This window comes from Dreissena polymorpha, chromosome 8, assembly GCF_020536995.1.
Source record: "Dreissena polymorpha isolate Duluth1 chromosome 8, UMN_Dpol_1.0, whole genome shotgun sequence".
Classification (NCBI taxonomy): Eukaryota; Metazoa; Mollusca; class Bivalvia; order Myida; family Dreissenidae; genus Dreissena; species Dreissena polymorpha.
The window spans coordinates 44713747-44721735 of record NC_068362.1 but is presented as its reverse complement, the minus strand read 5'-3'; positions in this window follow the sequence as shown (position 1 = coordinate 44721735).

The following is a 7989-nucleotide window of genomic DNA, read 5'->3' as shown; positions in this document are numbered from 1 at the left end:
ATGTATTAAATGTATGGTCATTACTGAAAATCAGGTTAAAATGGCATGATAACGTAGTGTCTCATATTGTACACTTGAAAACTTTTTTAACACGACTCATTTCAAACTTGAATATCTCAGTAATGAGTAAAGATTATGATTTAACATTGCACATGTAATCATTTGACTATATTCATTCATCCTAGACAATCGGTCACTTTTGCACGTGGGGTAGGTGTGGTTTCATCTTTTTGCACGTGAAACGCGATATGATTATAATTTTACTTCAATTTTTTTCATTTAAGTTAGGTTGATACACAAGGAAGACATAACATAAATTCAAAAAATTAAAATGTATCGTATCGACAATTCAGGAGCGCAACCGCGAAATCGGAATGTTGCAGGCTATCTCTCCCACTTGCTAAAGCATCCGATCGTCACGGATGAATGATTTGATCGTTTGCTTGCACATACTGTAGACAAATGATCCCATGTACACTTTAAAATCAAAATATTTACTCATAACTGAGATATTTCAGTTGGAAAAATGTTGCGTCAGAAAAGTCAGAAAAGTGTAGTACAAGTCTATATAATTCCAGTTTAACTTCAATTTGATCATTCTATGTTGGTTTTTACACCAAGAAAACATAACACTTATTAAAAAATATGACTCGTGTGAATATTCCAGATTTTGAGAATTTTACTTTTGCACTGATTTTTTTTATAATGTGTCATGTTTTATATGTCTATATTAATCAACTTCAATTTAATTTACATGAAGAATAATATATGTGTTGAATAAGTCTGAGTCGAAATTTTAACAAAATCAGTTCCAAAATAAGGGAACTATATTGATTTGATTACGTGTTGCGTTAGAAAAGTCTCAAGGTGTATAGTGAAGCCTTAATTTTAAATGAATCATTAACTTATTTTACATTATTTTACAATTTATATGCGATGAAATATTAACACTGGCAGCATAATACCCTCTCCGTAGTACAATGATGTCAGCTACTGCCCCATCTGTACCACCGATACCTACACCTACAGCTGGAACAAAGGTGAACCATTCAACTACTTTTGTGAACGTGAACTTCATGTATATTATACGTATATAAACGTCATATCTTTATCCCTCTTTATCCAAAGCGATGCTTCAATAGTATTAACATAAAGGTCAATTCCATTTTTATGTCCCCCAGTCTATACTGGGTAACGTATTGTATTTGCCCTGTATGTTTGTTGGTTTGTTGGTTTGTTTGCGTCAAACGTTAACATTGGTCATAACTTTTGCAATATTGAAGATAGCAACTTGATATTTGGCATGCAAGTGTATCTAATGGAGCTGCACATTTTGGGTGGTAAAAGGTCAAGGTCAAGGTCATCCTATAAGGTCAAAGGCCAAATATATGGGGGGACATAGTGTTTCACAAACACATTTTGTTGTTTATATTATTATATAACTATCATTTTCAAATGTTAGCCTGATACTGATCGTTATGGATGGACATTTTAAAATACCGTCACGATTAAAAGTTTTCGCACATTAATAAAATAAATGGGCTTAAAACGTCTCATTGCTCTCAAAGTACGATTTATGCACACATACACAAATACTAGTACAGTATAGGTTTCAAGCGCGTTATTTATTATGATACCCAGTACAGTTTACGAGTATCAGGCCAAAATTTGAGTAAAAGTAAAACGTTGAATTTAACAGCAAAAGTTAATTCTTATAATTCATGTATGTTCTTAACTTGTGAATGCCCAACATGATTGTAATATTTTACATCATATACTTATATAAGACAACGTATTAAACTATTATATATCTATCTATATATATATATATATATATATATATATATATATATATATATATATATATATATATATATATATATATATATATATATATATTGTCATGCGACAATGGGTGTTTGCCATATGCGGCTAGCAGTTTAGGAGATACCTAATGAGACCACGAAACCTCGCGTGATTTATAGCGGATAGTGCAGCTCCTTACCAGACTGCGCAAACAGGGCTTTTGCTACGCTAACTAACGCGACGTAAGACCCATTTTCGCATAACACAGCTTAAAATGTATGATTTTAATGTGTCTAAAGAAAACTGTGTGTTAATCAAATATTGGAATACCTAGATGTCGATGGTGAAAAAATAAATTAATAATAAGCAATGTGAGGACACAAATGATATGAATTCCCGTTGTATACTTTGCATTGACGTGTAATCCCTAAGGTGTAATCCCTTTAAAAACAAAACACTGACTTCATGGATTAATATATTTAAATTAATTTTATTTTTATATTAAACATAGTTATCATTTTATGTTATATATTAAATATAATTATCGTATACCATTATCATATTACAATTGCAAATGGTTACTAAGTAAACAAAATAATTAAGTACATGCTCTTACATCTGTCTTTACCTATAGCTAGAAAATACTTAGTAAGCAAACTCTTATTAAAAAAGAAACAAAACATATATTTCGGTTGAGGTGTAAGACCTATAACTATTAAAGTATTCGGAGCAGGAAAACCCATATCCCCAGTTCCAAGAATATCAATCAGGGTGAAAGAACAGTACGTAAAACTGATAGCAGGTCACAGATTCAGCACCTAGGAATTAGAAAAATCTATTAAATACCAGTTAATTAGTCACTGATTCACCAGAACAAATATACATAAAAACTAGCCAATAAAGGCAAAACTCGATTACTACCAGTAAGCACGTTTGTGGAAAACTATCTTACGAAATTCCGGAGATCTATCACGATCGAAGTTACACCCAATATCTATGGTCAGTATTTAAGCTGCGCGCAAGCCGTATTTTATTGTCTTAATTACAGGTATGATTTATATTTAATAACTGATGCTAGTTGTATTTGGATTTTATTGTGATAATTAATAACATTATATTGTGAACTCTACTGGATTAATCGGTATGTAAAGAATTACGTAAAATTTATAATAACTGGACCGTAAACTGATAACGAATAACATATATTAAAGTATATACTTATTATTTTTAGTTACTGAAACCCTATGTTTCTGAAAATTACTGTAGAAGCATTTTATTCCAAATGGTATATGACATGCTATTATAAAATGTGCATGCAGATTCACATGTATATTATTTAAATATATTAAAATATTGTTCTTGTATTGCTTACAGAAATACAATTGAACTGCCTTGGCAAGATCGTTGGTTTTGAATTAATATCATCAAACCACCAGGCAAGAAATATATATATTTATTAACTAGTGCTTTAAACGGAAATAGAAATAACTTTTCGTGAATAATATGAAACCTATGATATAAACCACAAGATATTCTACAATATAAGTAAGAAATAATAATATAATCGGTAGTAATAGACTGGCACCCGTGATGTGTATTATATCGATATCATAATAAAATAATACATATGCAGTAAACTTTTTGCGTTCAGTCTTCTTTGATATTTATTTGTCGTTTTGTGTTTATTCATAATCGCTGATAAAAACTGTGTTAAACGCTGACGCCCGGAATGTTTATTATAAACCGATACGATGTAAACAATAACAGTTAACTTGTAACATTAAATATTCGTTCTATGTATGTGTAGTTTTTATTTATTCCGTGTAGCTGAAGAGTATTGAGTCGCCTTATCCAGTATGTTTCTCGAAGTTTCCGTGTTTCATATTATCAGTTTTAATTAGCTTCAATACAGCACATGACGATGTTAGCATGCGTGTGATCAGTTTCGCTAAAGTGTGCTTCAACGGGGGGATCTTTTGAATTAAAGCGTTTTCCAATCAGACCTATGGGCATGTTTGCGTTTGCCCAAAGCCATTTTCGTCTTACCAATATATTATTTGTTTCACACATTTAACGCTATGTGGTATACTGCATTTGCTATTTTGCAGTTGTGGGTACCCTTGATGTACGCAATGTCACCTGATATACTCTTGAATGTCTGTGTTAGTTGCATAATCGTTCATGTTGGTAAACGAGCAGTGTTGCATGGGACTGACTCACCTGAGGCATGTTTTACAGTTTCGGATGTAAGTTTGGCACGCACAACAGTGTTCGTGAGACTTTTGTTCTTATTTTTTTTAGATTTTAGATAACAAATTCACATGATGCTTGTCCACCAAAAATTCCGTTGTTTGTCTAGTGGTATTTAGCGGAGGTATCCATGCACTATGGACTTACGTTTTGTTGTACTCGACGTAGCCTGAAATGTTACTGCAGTATTAATGTTTAGAACTTTTATACCTGCAGAACAACATCCGTTACTCGAATACCGTTGTGGTGTTGTTTGTATGCATGTTGCTTATGTATACAGTTAGCAACTTGCATCATTCAGTGATGCTCGCATGTGATTATGTGTCTTTAATATACAGGATAATAAAACCAATGCTCACATCTACACTTACAAAAATGTATTAAGCAGTTATGTTGTCATCTTATTGCTATTTCTTATTTGTCCCTTACCCCATAGTTTTGATTTGTCTACTTAGCACGGAAATGTATCAGTTTTAAGTATTTAAATGTTTATGATTTGTTCAAATGTGTGTGAAAAATTCACATTGCATAATAGTATGTTTCAGTTACTATTTGTTTAATCTTTTTTTTTTAATGTTAAGTATTGTTTATTGTTAAATATGGAATGTGTATATTATATATATAGATAGAAATAAAACGGGTGTCTCAGTCAAATACAAGAAAGTACATAATTTACATAAACATGTTAAATGAACATAATACTGACATACACTCTCCAGAGTCATCATAGTGACCAACATGAATCTGCAAGCAACGGTAATGTAAAGCAAAGTAGAAATACTTGTTTATATTGATGTATGACAAGCATTGAAAAATAACTAAGGGTCTATGCATATATGTGCAAGTACTCAACTGTCAAATATGAGGTAGGATATAACAAAGCACATTGGTGTATTTTAATAAACTATAGTTTATGACTGAAATATACATGTCAACAAATTACAAATACTTTGCATAACATCGTGTGGGGATTGTTTCAAAGTCCATACACAAGTTACAAATTGAATCGTATAGACAACACCCTTTAAACAGTATTGGGTTTTCATACAAAAATACGACTTAACGTACATAGTCACTATAATGGTATAATTGTTAGTCTGAGTGTATCCTTCAGAAATCACTTGGTGTCAGATGAAGACTCCCCATTATGAATAGACTAGCCAGCCTAAAATCTTCCTTGGTAAGAAAATCTATTAACTAGTGGTTTGAGTGTGCAGACATGCCTCTTTATTGAACCACTTAAACAATATCTGTCAAATATCCTCTTCAAATCTGAATGCTTAAGTATTAAAATAGATTTCTTAAGGGGACCATAATACAATTCCCGACTTATAGTTTTTATAGATTAACAAAAATTGTTTTTAATATTCCATAAAAACAGGAATGTTGTTTATCTGACTGAAATTTGCCAAATTTCAAAATTCCTAAGCAAAAATTAGAAAATAAATGTGGAAAGTGAAATTAAGAAAACAACCAATTAATCAAGAAAAATAATCTATTTAAATGATTCTAAAATACTTTAAGTTATGTGTTTCTTTCATTCCATATCAACAACTACTACTACTACTACTACTAGTAGTACTACTACTACTACTACTACTACTACTACTACTACTACTTCTACTTCTACTACTACTACTTCTACTACTACTACTACTACTACTACTACTACTACTACTACTACTACTACTACTACTACTAGTACTGCTACTACTATTACTACTACTACTTCTACTGCTACTACTACTACTACTACTACTACTACTACTACTACTACTACTACTACTACTACTACTACTACTACTACTACTACTACTTCTATTACTACTACTACTACTACTACTACTACTACTACTACTACTACTACTACTACTACTACTACTACTACTACTACTACTACTACTTCTACTACTACTACTACTGCTACTACCACTACTACTACCACTAGTTCTACTACTTCTATTTCTGCTTCTTCTACTAATACTACTACATCTACTACAATAAATATTTATATTAGAAGGAAAAATTGGGCAACATTTGTGAAGGAACTCTTATTTAAATACGGTTTTGGTTTTGTTTGGGTTTCCCAGTACGTTGGCGATATGAATATATTTTTACAATGTTTTAAACAGCGCATACAAGACTTTAAAACCCAAGACTGGCACAATGAGATTAATGCATCTCTGCGCTACGACACTTACAAACAGTTTAAGTCAATTTTAACTCCGGAGAAATATTTAACAATAGATGTACCCTTTAAGTCACGTCGCGCATTCGCACGTTTTAGGTGTTCTAATCATAAATTGAACATTGAACTTGGCAGGCATTTTAACGTACAGTGCGAAAACCGAACATGCTTATTTTGTTTAACAAGATTTGACGTACATGTATTGGAGAACGAATTTCATGCGTTCTTTGAGTGTCCCCAGTACACTGATATACGAACAAGTTATTTGTATAATTGGTATTATGGCCAAAGAAACGAAACATCATTTAATATCCTAATGAGCAGCACTGATATTTCTGTTATTAAACAATGAACATTCTATGTTACGAAATTTATGAATGTCATTGGAAATATAAATTTATATTGATTACATACTTTGTTATGTAATAATTTTCGTTGTACTTTGTTATGTAATAATTTTTGTTACATAATAGTTTCATAGAAAGACTCTACTTTTGTCACAAAATGCAGAAAAATAATACTTTTGAGTCTCTCATATATGAATGATGGAGATATATACGTGTATGCACTGGTAACACGGATTTTTGTATCATTTTGAAAATGTGTATTTGTTAAAACACCAGTGTACGAAAAAAACAACATTTTTACAAGGTGGCATTTTTTTATCATTATGAAATTGTAAATTAATGCTGTATTTTGGACCGGAGGTCTTTATTTACATGATACCTAATAAATCTTGAAATCTTGTTTTAAAATCCTAGCGAGAGCCCTGAGACGTATTTTGTTTAATTCATTATCAGAAGTGTAATTGTTGTAATAAATATAATTAAAACATCCATTATTGAATCTAGGACATTTGTCATTTTTCCAAACTGTGAACAAGCCTCGTCCATGTTTATCAATTGAAATTAAGTTAATTGAATTCATTTTACTTTATCTGGCAACGCACGATCTTCTTGCATACTTATCAACGTACACAGTGGTAAAAGTTCATAGGATGAGTGACCGTAGCGCGGTTATATTGTGTTTAGTTGCCCATGATTTCTTTATTTATTGTGACCCTTTCAGTTCTACGTGGAGGTAAAATTTGTCTGAATTAATTTTGGGGTATTAAACGGTAGCCCAGTTTTCTCGACTGTACGTTATATGAACTGTCTTATGTATTCGAGTTCATCAAGAAATGTGTTGTTGTATTTCATCATAAATGATCTTCTAACTTCAGAAGCAGTTGCCTTGATCTGAATTAATCTATTTACTATCGCTAGATTGATCATTGTCGGCTCATCGCTCGATTGGTCATTGTCGGCTCATCGTTCGATTGATGATTGTCGGCTCATCGCTCGATTGGTCATTGTCAGCTCATCGTTCGATTGATCATTGTCGGCTCATCGCTCGACTGTTCATTGTCGGCTCATCGCTTGATTGATCATTGTCGGTCCATCGCTCGATTGGTCATTGTCGGCCCATCGCTTGATTGGTCATTTTCGGCTCATCGTTCGATTGATCATTGTCGGCTCAACGCTCGACTGGTCATTGTTGGCTCATCGTTCGATTGGTCATTGTCGGCTCATCGTTCGATTGATCATTGTCGGCCCATCGCTCGATTGGTCATTGTCGGCTCATCGCTCGATTGGTCATTGTCGGCTCATCGTTCGATTGATCATTGTCGGCTCATCGCTCGACTGGTCAGTATCGGCTCATCGCTCGATTGGTCATTGTCGGCTCATCGTTCGATTGATCATTGT